We start from the raw sequence: 15,508 nt of genomic DNA, 5'->3' as shown, positions 1-15,508 counted from the left end.
TTTTCCGCAGAACTGCTGCCTAGCCATTCGGTCCCTAGTCTGTAGCGGTGCATTGGGTTCTTCCGTCCTAAGTGCAGGACCCTGCACTTATCCTTATTGAACCTCATCAGATTTCTTTTGGCCCAATCCTCCAATTTGTCTAGGTCCTTCTGTATCCTATCCCTCCCCTCCAGCGTATCTACCACTCCTCCCAGTTTAGTATCATCCGCAAATTTGCTGAGAGTGCAATCCACACCATCCTCCAGATCATTTATGAAGATATTGAACAAAACCGGCCCCAGGACCGACCCCTGGGGCACTCCACTTGACACCGGCTGCCAACTAGACATGGAGCCATTGATCACTACCCGTTGAGCCCGACAATCTAGCCAGCTTTCTACCCACCTTATAGTGCATTCATCCAGCCCATACTTCCTTAACTTGCTGACAAGAATGCTGTGGGAGACCGTGTCAAAAGCTTTGCTAAAGTCAAGAAACAAAACATCCACTGCTTTCCCTTCATCCACAGAACCAGTAATCTCATCATAAAAGGCGATTAGATTAGTCAGGCATGACCTTCCCTTGGTGAATCCATGCTGACTGTTCCTGATCACTTTCCTCTCCTCTAAGTGCTTCAGGATTGATTCTTTGAGGACCTGCTCCATGATTTTTCCAGGGACTGAGGTGAGGCTGACTGGCCTGTAGTTCCCAGGATCCTCCTTCTTCCCTTTTTTAAAGATGGGCACTACATTAGCCTTTTTCCAGTCATCCGGGACTTCCCCCGTTCGCCACGAGTTTTCAAAGATAATGGCCAAGGGCTCTGCAATCACAGCCGCCAATTCCTTCAGCACTCTCGGATGCAATTCGTCCGGCCCCATGGACTTGTGCACGTCCAGCTTTTCTAAATAGTCCCTAACCACCTCTATCTCTACAGAGGGCTGGCCATCTCTTCCCCATTTTGTGATGCCCAGCGCAGCAGTCTGGGAGCTGACCTTGTTAGTGAAAACAGAGGCAAAAAAAGCATTGAGTACATTAGCTTTTTCCACATCCTCTGTCACTAGGTTGCCTCCCTCATTCAGTAAGGGGCCCACACTTTCCTTGGCTTTCTTCTTGTTGCCAACATACCTGAAGAAAACCTTCTTGTTACTCTTGACATCTCTTGCTAGCTGCAGCTCCAGGTGCGATTTGGCCCTCCTGATATCTTTCCTACATGCCCGAGCAATATTTTTATACTCTTCCCTGGTCATACGTCCAACCTTCCACTTCTTGTAAGCTTCTTTTTTATGTTTAAGATCCGCTAGGATTTCACCATTAAGCCAAGCCGGTCGCCTGCCATATTTACTATTCTTTCGACTCATCGGGATGGTTTGTCCCTGTAACCTCAACAGGCTCGTCGGCTTACCGTTTTCCATTCCTCAGGGCCTGCTACATAAATGCAGCCACTGGACACCAGCCTGGTGGTGTCAGAGAGCAGGTGGGCTCCACATCACACATGGTGCTCCACAGGGAATTTAAAAGGACAGTGTTTTTCCACCCCACCCAGCCCTTCCAGGCTCCTTCATGCCCTACGGGAAACAGCTCATTGCAGCCCTTGCTCTCGCTGCCAATTGAGATGGAGTGTTATTGTAATGCAGGCATCTCTCTATTAGGCTGAGACTGGACAAACTCATGTCACACAGGCAAAGCCCGAGACTGGACAAGATGAAGGCAGTTATTTGTTTCATAAATACGAGAGCGTATAACACGCACACATAGGGTCAGAGAGGGATATACACTATGGACCAAAACTTGTAAGTGGGACAACAGCTCAGGTGCTCAGTCATTTCCCAAGATGGGGGCTGGTGGTCTCTGATCCTAGTCCTTAGCAGACAAGTATCCACAACCCAAAATTTGCACAATTTGCTCAGGAGAAGGCAAAACTAGCAGAGGTGCTTGCAGGTGAGGAGAGAGGTGCATTGACAAAGCTGTATGTCACCTCGGGGCTAGAGCAGCAGGAGGCGCTGCGGGTCAGGACTGAGGTGCACTGACAGCGCTGAGCCAGGTAAGGATAGAAGCATGTACAGCATCTGCCTTTACCACCTGGGCCCAGCCAGAGCGATCAGTCTCTCTGTTCTTTGTACGACAAGAGAAATCAAATGCAACTGCTTGCTTTGTGCGTTTGCAGCCATAGCACCTTGTACTGTAGTCCTGCCAGGTCTCACAAGCTAAGCAGGGTCAGGCCAGGTTGGTACTTAGACCGGAGACTTCCCAGGAGTAGGTAGGTGCTGCAGGAGCAATGGAGGCAGTTCAATAGGTGGCACTTCTTATGCTGATTGGCCAGTCTCATAATGCAAAGTTTTCAAAAGGAACAACATTATACCACTGAAATCCACATGGTCTCCTACACAGAGTTGTTCAGACAACCCCAGATTAGTCCACTGACGTGCCACCACCGGGAGCTATCAGCTGTGACAATTAGAGCTGCATGAAATTTTTCATTTGACATTTTTTTCAAATGAAAAATGTTTTTCCCCCACCAAATGGCCACGTGCGGTCTTTTGCGACTAGGCTGGGGCAAGTTTTCACTAAAACTAAACATTCTGCTTGACCAGTTGTAGTTCTTCAGTTTTTGGCTGCTGTTTGTGAGGCACTGGATTATCCCCTCCACCCTGATGGAGATTTCAGCAGCCCAACCCCCAGAGAGGCAGAGCAGGGAGGAGTGGAGTTCACACCTGCAGAAGCTACCCTGCATAGGGCCCAGCCAACACCACTGGATCGCCTGTCCGCACCAGTAGGCGCCTTCTGGGCTTCTGCTGGTGCAGGCAGAAAACAACAGGCAGCTTTGACTGCATCAAGGAAGCAGGGCTGGATCTGAAGGAGAAAGAGAGCTAAGGCAGGGCCTATCAGGAGCTCACTGGGCTTTTGTTTGGGTTGATTCAAATGCTTGGATCGGAACACCCAGTCGAAAAGGGACCCTGGTGGCTCCAGTCAGCACTGCTGACCAGGCCATTAAAAGTCCGGTCGGCAGCGCAGCAGGGCTAAGGCAGGCTCCATGCCTGCCGTGGCTCCGTGTGGCTCCCAAAGCAGCACCACTTCCCCACTCCGGCTCCTAAGTGTAGGGGCATCCAGGGGACTCTGCGTGCTGCCCCCGCAGCTCCCATTAGCCAGGAACCCATTAGCAAGAAGCTGCAGGGGCAGTTCCTGCAGAGGGGGCAGCGCACAGAGCCACCTGGCTGCACCTCCGTGTAGAAGCTGGAGGGGTGACATGCTGCTGCTTCCAGGAGCTGCTTGAGGTAAGCGCTGCCCGGAGCCTGCACCCCAAATCCTCTCCCATGCCCCAACCTCCTGCCCCAGCCCTGATCCCCCTCCAAACCCCTCAGTCCCAGCCTGAAGCACCCTCCTATACCCCCAACCCCTCAGCCCCACCCCAGAGCCCACATCCCCAGCCAGAGCCCCTCATGCACCCCCAAACACTAACCCCCTGCCCCAGCCCAGACACCCCTCCTGCACTCCAAACCCCTCAGCCCAAGCCCAGAGCCCCCTCCTGTTCTTCAAATCCCTCATCCCCGGCCCCACACCAGATCCTGCACCCACAGCCCACAGCCCATGCCTCCTCCCACACCCCAACCCCCTGCCTCAGTCCGGAGCCCCCTCGTACACCCTGAATTCCTCATTTCTGGCCCCAACCCAGAGCCTGTACCCCCAGCTGGAGCCCTCACCCCCTACCGCACCCCAACCCCCTGCCCCAGTCCAGTGCAAACGAACAAATGACTGAGGGTGGGGAGAGCAAGCGATGGGGGGGGGGTGATGGAATGAGGGGGGGGCCCTCAGAGAGGGGAAGGGTCAGGGTCAGGGCAAGGGTATTCGGTTTTGTGCGAGTAGAAAGATGACAACCCCTATCTGAAATCTAGTCAGTCTGTGTTTGGGCAAGAGCTAAACTTTAATAACCACAGTTGGAGGCAGACGCACTCTAGAGTGGGGTCAAGGAAATCGCAGAGCAACTGGCCCCTTGGTAAACCTGGGACTAACATTTCCAGGGGCAGAGAAGGGCTGATGTTTATTAGCTATCAGTCACACGCAGCCCAGCATTAGAGCAAGGCCTCAGAGAGAAGAGCTTATGAAAAAATGTCATAGACAGCCCCCCTCATCCCAAAGCCCTTTCTGAATCACACCTAGGAACCATTCTAATCCCCAGCAGAATGCAGTCACCTCTGGGGTGGGGCTCAGCAGCTGTTTGACAGGACACAGCGACACCATGTAATCGTTTAGAGTGAAGAATATTGGATCCAATAGGAATTAGAGGGGAATTTTAGGGACGCAGAATATAATATGTGCTGTAATTTGGCCAGGACATCAGGATGACCCAATCCTACTCCGCTCCTATGATATCTCTGAAGACCAGTGGGCAAACATTTGAAAGACTGATTTCCTGTGCATGAATAAAATATAGCAGGAAATAATCGTTTCTCTTAGGTATACTTATCTGGCCCTCATTCCCATAGCATGTAAGTATCTCAATCTTTAACACCTCTGTGAAATAGGGAAATTGAGGCACAGAGCAACTAAGTGAGTTGCCCAAGGCCACACAGGAAGTTTGTGGCAGAACAGGAAATTGAACCCAGGTCTCCCAAGTTCCAGATAAGCACCCTTGCCTCTGGACCATTCTCACCCCCGCCCCCCGCCTATGGCACTATCAAGTACTGTCTACTTTAGTCACAGAGTTGCTTCTGGGGAGCTTGGACCAGCGGAGCAACAGCCTTAGAAGGCCGAGGACACAGCCTCTCAGGAGCAGGCTGAGCCAGACGGCATGGAATACAGTTGCTCAGTATGATTAGGCCTCTCTAAGGACCCAGGGAATGTCTGACAAGCAGGATGGCTGGGATTGAAGGGAAGTGGGAGGAAAGCATGGGAAAGGGGTGCTTCAGACAATCTGGATCACAAAACGTTACTGAGTTTTCTCCCTCCCCTTGGCAATTGCCCTGGCCAGCTCCTCTCCCTGGTTCAGGTCATGTGACACCACTGTGACAACCCCAACAGTCTCTCACATGGAAAAGATTAGGAAAGTATGTAATGTGGTTGTAGCTGTCTTGCAATGGGACATAGCAGCTGGAGAGGAGGAGGAAAGCTAGTATGAGCCACCAGTGTGAAAAGGTGATATCCCTTTAAAAGCAAAGCAGGCTGGGAGCCATCTCCATGATATAAACATCAGAGTGTCAGAGGAATGCCAGTGGGACAGGCAGTAGTGGAGGAAACACCTACAGGAACTGCAGTAAAGGGGGCGTGGGAACCCAGTTTAGAAGAATGGGGTTTTCCCCTGTCTTTTATTTGGTTTTTATTTTGTTGTTGTGATTATTTTTTTCCACTGTCATAAAGGATTCTGCTTTGCATCCCCGAGTTTATGCTCTGGGATGTGGACAGTCCCCTGTTACAGCCAGCAAGCGTTCCACGGGCCAACGGCGGTCTTCGGGCCACAGCCTGGGAACAGCTGTGTTACGAAATCTGCCGTGCCACGCACACAGGTGCCTTGCAGGCTAAAATAACGTCCCGTGTAACCTCACAGGCAGCATCCTCAATGGAACATAACCATCACCTTAGAGAAACTCCGCCAAGGAGACCCAGTCCTTCCCTTTATCTCTGGGCCTTGTGATATACGGATGCAATAGCAAGCCCTACATGATATTCATGCGATGATAGGATATTATATTGGCCGGGCAGCAGCTGTAGAACGAACTCAGAGACAGATAACCAGCTCATCCGTATGCTAATAAACCTGCCAAGATAGGAACAGTGCTCTGCTCCTTATACAAAGGCACGGAGATCTTTCTTAAACAGGATTACAACTTCCCCAGATCATTAGCACGCACACACCTACCTACCCACAAACACACACCTCACCCGGACAGAAACCCCACCCAGTGAAAGGTGAATGAAAAGGCACTCGACCTGCCCAGACCTGAGCACAGGCCCTCAGGGCTCTGTGCTTCTCCCACAGCTGTGATCCCAGAACACTATGGTGCAGTGCGTGTTGTGGCGGTTTTCTCAGAGCTCCCTTGAGTTGATGGGTGTCAAATTAGGTCTGTTTTAACGTGTGTGTTCTCTTGAAACCATCACCGCGTTTGTGTCTCGAGGTGCCGATGAGAGCATCTTACTAATTGGAGAACAAAATGGACAGCACCCAAGTGCCACCCTGCTCGCACTGCGGTAGCATTCACCAAGAACATCAGCTGGAGCAGGGATGGGAGAGCAACCAGGGTCTACGCCAGGGTCTGATCCTGCAGACCACGTAATCTTAACTTTACTCATGGGAGTCATCCTGTTGAACTCTGTTTGATGATTCACGTAAGTAAAACTGCTCAGGTATTTGCAGCAGGGTTACCACCTGGATGGTATTTGACCAGCCTGGCTGGGTTTTTTTTTATGAATTTGCCAGTTGCATGAAAAATAATTTAATCTGCCAGGTTTTGGTTTTTTTACATGAGTCTAACGATTTGCATTATTCACAATACGCTGGGATATCTAATGTTAAAAGTTTCTGTGTCCAGCTAAAGATGCTGCAGCGTTCCCAGTTCTGCAGTTTAAGCATCAACAGATCAAAACTGTTGAAAATACAGCCGCTGTCTGTCCACCAACATGCAAGCACACCATGCACGTGAGAGAGAGAGGGTTTGAGTCACACAGGGGAACTGCAGTGGCTTTGCTGCCCTTCAGCACTCATGCACTTGCGCACGGTGAGGGAAGAGCCTAGATGTGGCCCTCAAAGTATTCCCACTGGTAGCACAATGCTGGTGGAGTAGATAGAAGCCAGCAGGAGTTTTAGCCGGGTATTTATTTGCATGTATGACTGTAGTTTAGCTTTACAGCTGAAAGGCAGCAGTGGTGAGAAATGCCACGTACTGAAAGAGACGCCTTGGCACAGACGCTATACACCCACCAAAAGTCCGTTGAGTGTCATGATGATGATGTGAGGCAAGAGCACGAGAATAAGCCAAACAACAAGAACACTGGGCCGGGATCTCCCATGCGACAGGGTAACAGTACAACTGCAGCCCATGGTATAACAGCAGGGCTGAATCCAGCCGTGATCTCACATGTGCACTGTGTGTTCCATCCCCCAGGATCTCAGAAGGCTCTGCCCAGGGAATTGATTCCCCCTCCCCTGAGGAACATAGTCGCCCGTTAGCCTCTTTCAGCAATGGGAGAGAGGAGTTTGGGACAGGAAGTGAAGAGGAATGCTCCATACAGCTGAAATAGCAGGTGGAGCTTTAGGTCAATGGACTGGTCGATGATGCCTCCATCACCCACTTATTAAATTTTCAAACAAGCAAATTCCTGCTTTCTCCCATGCTGCCCCTCACACCTGAGAGGAACTCCAGATAAACATCTGCAAAACTAGCTCCTTATCTTGCTTCAAACCCCTCCTCTGAATTCCCCTGTACCATGATGCCTATAAAAACCTTGACCACAGTGAGGCTGCTGCTGGACTGTGACCACCACCCATCACGGTGATCAACACTATCTCACCGTTTCCTTGTGCTCCCTGTCAGTCAGTCTGTACCCATCTGTAGTTGCTTGTCGTCAAGAGGGGCTGTTTTCCTAAAAGCTCTGCTCTGGGAATTATTTAGGGGCAGGTCTCTGGCCCGTGTTATACAGGAGGCCAGACAAGATGATCACAGTGGTCTCTTCCAGCTTTGGAATCTATGATTGGATGTTTCGAAAGCCTTATATTTAGATAGTAAGTTCCTTGACAGGGACCATCTTTTTGTCTGGTGTTTGTACAGTGCCTAGCACCCGAGACCCTGTCATGTTACAGTAATAAATCAAATAAGCCACAAGTGATGAGAATATCATGCTTCAGCATGGTTTTATAACTCACGAGTAAGGGCAGTACATGGAACAAACATGGCCAAGACAAGGCCAAACATGACCACCCAAGAGCCACCCCACTAGCTCCTACACCCTAGGCCTCGTTCTGCCCCATCTCTCTTCTAGAACACCCTGCCACGGGGGTCACTACACCTCAGGGTCCTCCACACTCTATGCAGGGAGGGGGCTGTTTCTCCACTGTCTCCATAGAGAGATTCATTTGGGGAGGTGCTTGTGGTTAGCAGTTGCTTTTGTAAACAGGTGAGAAAGCCACCCTGAGCAGGATTTGGACCACATGGGGACCCCTACATACAATCACAGAATTGTAGGGCTGGAAGGGAGCTCCAAAGATCATCTAGTCCAGCTCCCTGTGCTGAGGCAGGACCATGTAAACCTAGACCATCCCTGAGAGGTGTTTGTCCAACCTGCTCTTAAAACCCTCCAATGATGGGGATTCCACAACCTTCTGTGAAAGCCTATTCCAGAGCTTAACTACCCTTAAAGTCAGACAGCTTTTCCAAATATCTAACCTACATCTCCCCCACTGCAGATTAAGCCCATTGCTTCTTGTCCTACCTTCAGTGGACATGGAGAACAACTGATCCCCATCCTGTTTATAACAGCCTTTAATGTATTTGAAGACTGTTATCAGGTCCCGCCTCAGTGGTCTTCTCTCAACACTAAACATGCCCAATTTTTTTAAAACCTTTCCTCACAGGTCATGTTTTCTAACCCTTTTATCATTTTGGTTGCTCTCCTCTGGGCTCTCTCGAGTTTGTCCATATCTTTCCTAAAGTGTAACACCAGAACTGGATACAGTACTCCAGCTGAGGCGTTACCAACATTGATTGCAATGGGACAACTGCCTCTTGTATCTTACATATAACATTCCTGTTAATACACCCCAGAATGGTATTAACCTTTTTGACAACTGCTTCACACTGTTGACTCGTATCCAATGTGTGATCCACTATAACCCCACCCCAGATCCTTTTCAGCAGCACTACTGCCCAGCCAGTTATTCCCCATTTTTTACATGTGCGTTTGATTTTTCCTTCTTAAGTGAAGTACTTTGCCCTCGTCTTTACTGAATTTAATCTTGTTGAATTCAGCCCAATTCTCCAATTTGCCAAGGTCATTTTGAATTCTAATCCTGTCCTCCCAAGTGCTTGCAACCCCTCCCCACCTTGGTGTCATCCACAAATTATATAAACATACTCTCCAACCCATTATCCAAGTTCTTAATGAAATTATTGACTAGAACCAGAGCCGGGACAGACCCCTGTGGGACCCCGTTAGATACACCCTCCCAGTTGTGCACCCACCTTATAGTAATTTAATTTAGACCACACCTCCCTAATTTGCTTATGAAAATATCATGTGGGACTGTGTCAAAACCCTTAGTAAAAATCAAGCTATATCATGTCTACTGCTTCCTCCCTATCCACTAGACCATTAACCCTGTCAAAGAAGGAAATTGGGTTTGTTTGATATGATTTGTTCTTGACAAATCCATGCTGGCTATTCCTTATCCTCTAGGTGCTTACAAACTGATTGCTTAATCCTTTGTCCCAGTGTCTTTCCAGGTATTGAAGTGAGGCTGACCAGTCTATAAATCCCCAGGTCCTCTTTGTTCCCCTTTTGAAAGATAGGCAAACATCGTACCTTTCTCCAATCCTCTGGGACCTCACCCATTCACCAGGAGTTCTCAGAGATAATCGTTAACAGTTCCAGGGTTTCTTCAGCTAGTTTCTTAAGTATCCTAGGATGACTTTCATCAAGTCCTGCCAATTTGAACACATCTAACTTATCTCAATATTCTTTAATCTGTTCCTCCCCTATTTTGGCTTGTGTTCTTTCCCCCTTGTTGTTAATATTTATTGTGTTAAATATCTTATCACAATTTATTATTTTAGTGAAGACTGAAGCAAAAGAGGTTTGGAATATGTATCACATTTCCACTGACAACAGTCCCTGGGGAAATTAAGCAGGCTGTATACAGCCGTGGACACTTTCCTAAGTCTGCTGGGAAAGACAGGGTTAAGAATCAGAGTCTCACAGCTCTCATTTGTCAGCCAGAAATCTGATCAAAGTCTCTCTTCATTCCAGCTGATTTTTACTAGTCTTCTACTGGGACAACTTCCCTGTAACCTTCCCAAAGCTCAGACATGCTCAGCTATGCAGTGTGTGGTGGGGGGAGGAGGAAAGAGAAAGCGCAGTGCATTCTGGGACTTGTCACGGGGATATATGAATATGCACCAAAAGAAATTACACCATGCAGAACAAGTAGGAGACAACACGGGAGCAGAGAGGGAGACATATGCAGGAGGGAGGAAGAAAGACACACATACACACAGGGGCAGGGGGGAAAAGTCACACACACACATGGGGGAGGGGGCTTACAATTCTTGTGTGTTATAAGCAAGTCTCATGGGCTTGTTATACCTGGCGTATGGGAGAAAAGTGGACCAAAGAAAGCCAGAGAGAGCACTAGGGAGACAGCTACACTAGGGAAATGTCCCTCTCTTGCCCACAATGGCTCAGCTCCCCCAGTGTTAGCACCTTCAAGAGCCTGGTGCAGACAGGCCATGTGGGGCTTCCAGAGCCATTGGCCCAATCCCACTCAGAGCAGGCCTGACCCACACGATGGTGGCAGCAGAAAACCCATCTACACATGGGATCCACCCCCATGCTGCCAACCCCCGTGGAGGCAAATCAGTGAGTGAGAGCGCGATTTGGGGGTAGCGGTCCCAGTGTACATCTGTTTTCTTTCCCCAACACGTCCGTCCATCTGGGTCTCTCTTTCTATACCCAGCTCCACCTTCTGAGTACCTTTCCAAAAAGTTCACTTATGGGAGATGAGGCACATCACCTATTGCTAGCAACCACACAGAGCTCCCCATTCACAGCTTCCAAAGCCAGAAGGGACCATTGTGATCATCTGGTCTGACCTCCTGTATCAAAAACCACTTCTCCCTTGTCAGCTGTAACATGTGCAAGTTCAAAGCATGGCCTTTCAGCATAGGCCTTTTCACCTGGAGACCTCAGAGCAGAGGTCAGCAAGCATGATCCACATCAATGAAAAGGGAAACTGAGGCACATACAGGCCACATAGCAAATCCGTGTCAGAGCTGGGAATAGAACCTAGAGCCTCTGATTCCCAGCCTGATCCCGCCACTGAGCCATGCCACCTCCCTAACCCAGAGAAGGACTGAATGAGACTCAGCACATCTCTTTCTAGTCTCTCCCATTCTCCACCTCTTCTGTATATCCCCCTCGTGACCCGGTCACAGGTGCCTGCTGCACAGGCCAGACAGACATACTGCACCCCATGTGGCAGAAAGAGCTGCCAACCAGTACTGAACTATTACAGATGCACACGCAGACCTCCTGAAGGATGAGCTGCTTGGAATTACTGAGCAGAAATTTCTCATAAAACTTTACAGGCGGCCTTGGCTCAGAGAGAGAGAGAAAAATCCACAGCCCTGAGGGGCATGCTTGCTTTACACTTTAATCAATGACAGTGACCCACTTACAGTTCTCCTCAAAGACATGGATTCTCCCGCCTGGGTCACGTGCCCAGTAGGAATTTGCTCTGACAACGCTGCGTCTACGGCCCCATGTGCAGCGAACAAGTCCTGCACCTCGGGAGCACGCAGTTCAAACCCTGCCTGCAGGCTCCAGAGAGAGGGAGCTGCCCATGGGGCACAGCTGCACCCCACAGAGTCACATTGCCTCAGCTCAATATAGGCCGGGCTGGATTGGCAGGGAAAGCTGTAAGATGGCATTGGATTGGTGCACTGGATTGGTGGGGGACCCACCAAAGGCTGCATGTTGTCCAAAGACTTGAAGGGATGAGTATTCCGAAGAGTTGTTTTCTCTAGAGGGTGGAGGAGAGGCATTCAAAGCCCCTAATTTAATCACAGGCTGAGAACATACCATCCCCTCCCCATCTCTACCTCACCTCACCTGTATCTCGTCACACGGGGTTGCAATAACATCCTCACCATGTTCCACCAGCATAGAGAACCCTCCCAAACTGGCCACATAGAAAGTGAATTCACTCTCTGAGTCCCTGGGTGATGCTAGGGTTCCTGCTCAGAACAATACATTCATTGCACTCGAACAGAAAGGGGAACTGCGCAGCTATCCACAAAGAGACGCAATAACCCAACAACCAGCCGCAAGCACCTCATCACCCGCGGGTTAAACATTTCAGGCACCCCTGTGATTTAACAAAGAGGGTTTCTACATTCGTTCCCTCGCTCCGTTCCCAATCCCAGAGCACAGTCAGCATTCCTAGAATAAACATAAAACTAGAGGTCGAGCTAAACCATGCTTACACAGCCTGACCCGAAATCAGGGAATCCACATTCCAAGCAGCTCAACAATCAAAGACAAGGTTTCATTTCACAGAATTTAATGCCACATTCTTGCTGATCTGCACCGATTTTGCTTTCCTAAATTTCACTTTGTGCAAAATTTTGCACTGAAAACACAGAAAAATAGTTTGAATTTCTGTGTGTTTTTAAATGCAGAGCTTCAAAATAGCCTCATCCACAAGAATCAGCCCATTTTCAAGTTGATAGCTAAACGTGAATAAAAGCACACACAGAACCTTAAAAAGCACCATTTCTGAGCTTTGCATTTGACTCATAGCATTCTGCACCTCTATTTCCAGTACTCCCTTCCTGTGGGTTTTGGAGATCTAGTCATTTATCATCAGGACCCATTATTATTCACACTGCAGTAGCACCCATAAGGCCCTAATCAGGATTGGGATCCCTTCGCACCACTGAAAACCTGCTTGCTCCTAAAAGCGTGAATGTACATGTTGCCTCTGGCTAGAGAAAGAGACTCAACCATCAGGAACAACAAAAACAGACTCACCCTGTCTCCGATGGCAGCTCCTGGCTCTTTAACTTCTGTTCAGGCACCGTTCAGAACCTGGGAGAGAGAGAGAGTAAAAAAAAATCATCCGAAGGGTCTTCTCAAAAATTATCAAAATCATGTATGCTGTGAAGTGACATGAAATGAGCATCGCTCATTTCATCATGAGCTCACTGGTGTCTTAGTGATTTGAGCACTGTATTCAATTCTATAAGAATTCGTTCATTTATGCGCACTCTACTCTGAAACAGGTCTAGATGAAACAGCACCTTCTAACTGAGCAGGTCTGCTCCCTGTGTATTCAGAAACAGAACTGCTAATCTGAGTGATAAAAGCCCGCCTTTAATGCAGGCAGCCCTGCAGAACCAACACTGCTGGGAGAAAGTGAACTGGATACTTTTCTGGCTTGCACAGTGAATCATTAACCAAGTTCTAATTTCATGGCCATCTGTGCAGTGCCATTATCTTATAACCCTCAGTTTCACCTGTACAACCCCACTGAAGACAACAGAGTTGCCCAGGTGTTGCTGAGGACATTTGGTCTGCAGTTTTTATTCTAAATGATAATGCATGAGCAACAAAGAACCCAGCTGGACTCGCAGATGTCAAAGGGAGGTTTGCAGGACTGGAGAACTGAGCATGTTTGATATGAAATGCACTCACAAAACAAACAAGTTCCATAACAGCATGAGTGGTTTTTAGAGTGGTGTTCTCCAAAAAATGACTACGTTTTTTGGAAGACAAAGATCTGCAAGGTCTGAGGAGCACTTGCATCCATGTAACTGTATGACACACCAGAACAAAATCGGGATGTCCACATTACAGGCTCTGAGTAAGACTAGAGAGAAGCTTATGAGGCCCGTCTTGGGAATGCTACAGAAGAGCTGGGATAGCTCCTACTTTTGCACAAGAAAGGTCTTTTACAATAAAGGGTTAATTTTTCCAATGGGCCTCCAACACATGCATGGGTAAAATTTGTGAGTAGACTCACATGCAAGGCACTAATGCAGATCAGGTAGGATGGCACATAATCCATTGCTCCGGCCACGCAAAGTGCCATTCATATGCACAGAGCCCACAAACAGAAGCATGTGTACTAATGGGAGCCCCTTTGAAAAATCTGACCCCCAGGACCTAAGCTGCACCAGCTCCAAGTTTCATTTTGATTTAATGAGACCATTTAACTGCATCCAATGTATGCCATGCACTTTAACAACCACCTCGCAGACTGACTGAGAGCAGACTTTAGCCCGGTATCATCAGTATAAATCCACAGTTACTTCACTGAAATCAGTGGATGTATACTGGATGCAACAGAGCAGAATCTGGCCTGCTGTCTGCCTTCTGGTGTGATGCAGTCAGGGTCCCACCAAATACAGCCCCATGGAAATGTCATCAGCAACATTCTGGCTGCCACTCCACGGCCACGTTTCAGTCCCGTTCGGGCTTGGATTGTCTGGTGCCTACCCTCCAAAAACCACACATGGCAGATTCAGTAAGAGAGGATGAATCCTTCCTCCCCCCACATCAATGACCCATCAGAAGACAGCACCGCCAGCAGAGGCAGGGCTTAACATGTGTTGGGACACAGCTGACTGTGGATATGGGGCTCCATGCAGAACAAAAAATAACGCAAAAAAGCTGAGAGAGTTTTATTCAAGCTTCCAAGGAGAGAAATTCACAGATGGGCTAAGGAAAAGCCTGGAAAGTCTCAGTCCCCCAGTGTAACCTTCCCCAGCAACGTATGAGCAACGGAAAGAGAAGGGGCTGGAGCGGGAGTGAGAACTCCACCTGAACTACAGAACTCAGACAATAGTGACCCAGGCCTTTCTCCACTTCTGTGTCAGTGCAACTCCCGTGCAATCAGGAGCCCAGCAGAATGACACCAGAGTCCATCTAGAGTAAGGCAGGGGCTTGGGCCAGAGGGGGGGAAATCAGGATGGTTTTATACGCTAGGATTTTTTCAAACCCATAATTCCCATGACCGGTAGCCATGGAGTGGAGAAGGCTCAGGCGTTTACGCTGCTCCGTTGTCTAGCTGTGCTCTGAGCAGAGCTGGGCCATACGGTGTTAACAGAGAACCCCCCCACCCCACCCCCCGAGGCTTATGCTACATTATCACCAGTGTATCTGCAGTTTTGGGGAGCGAGTGGTCTGAAGAAGCCTGATGCTTGCTCGGCCAGCGCACCCACTGTACTAGCCATCCAGTCCCTTCAGCCTCCTGAGGGCATGAATGATTGCGAGAGGCAGTTCGGTACCTTGCATAACCACTGGCTCAGGATGCCCGGGCAGTTACACCAGCTACCTTCAGGAGCCAGTCTTTGGAGCGAACACCACTGACTTCATCCAGCCAGAGCGCAATGCTCCCTAGTGGGGCTCTGCCGATATGGTGACAGCCTGACCCACAGCCAGCCCAGCTACTCCTGTTATTAGGCCTCTGCAAGCACACACTGCCCTCTGCACTCAGCTGCTTGGATGTTAGTGAAGTGAACAACAGGGACGAGGCTTAGAGCTTATCAACCTCATTATCAGTGGTGACCTGAACAGGGATTTGAACTCCTGGTTCCAGTAAAAAGATCAATGCGCTACTCCCTGGACAGCAAGCACCATCCCCCAACCCCCCTTTTTTTATTTTTTAAATAAATATTTCCCCGACTGCTTCTCTGCTGCTGGATGCAGATGATCCTCACTGATTTAAATGGGAAACCTCTTAAAAAGGGCCGGACAGATAGCGTTTGCATCCAGCATCAAAAGGGATAACGTGCAACAACAGCCTCACTATGTTTATATGAGAAAG

General features: G+C 49.0%; 1 protein-coding gene across 11 annotated transcripts in view; it reads right to left on the bottom strand.

Annotated features, from left to right (window-relative positions):
- EPB41L1 (erythrocyte membrane protein band 4.1 like 1) overlaps positions 1-15,508 on the bottom strand; it is a 154,249-nt gene that overhangs the window by 126,917 nt on the left and 11,824 nt on the right. For 8 of the 11 annotated variants that reach the window (XM_043527453.1, XM_043527460.1, XM_043527458.1 and 5 more), the window contains one exon: positions 12,712-12,768. The gene's annotated coding sequence lies outside the window, so the exon portion shown is untranslated. Of the gene's footprint in view, positions 1-12,711; positions 12,773-15,508 lie in introns of all 11 variants that reach the window. The other 3 variants (XM_043527451.1, XM_037915823.2, XM_037915822.2) reach the window with 1 other exon arrangement.

The sequence above is a fragment of the Chelonia mydas genome, chromosome 13 (genome assembly GCF_015237465.2).
Source record: "Chelonia mydas isolate rCheMyd1 chromosome 13, rCheMyd1.pri.v2, whole genome shotgun sequence".
NCBI lineage: Eukaryota > Metazoa > Chordata > Testudines > Cheloniidae > Chelonia > Chelonia mydas.
The sequence above is the reverse complement of the archived record's forward strand: the minus strand, read 5'-3'. Positions and strand labels throughout refer to the sequence as shown.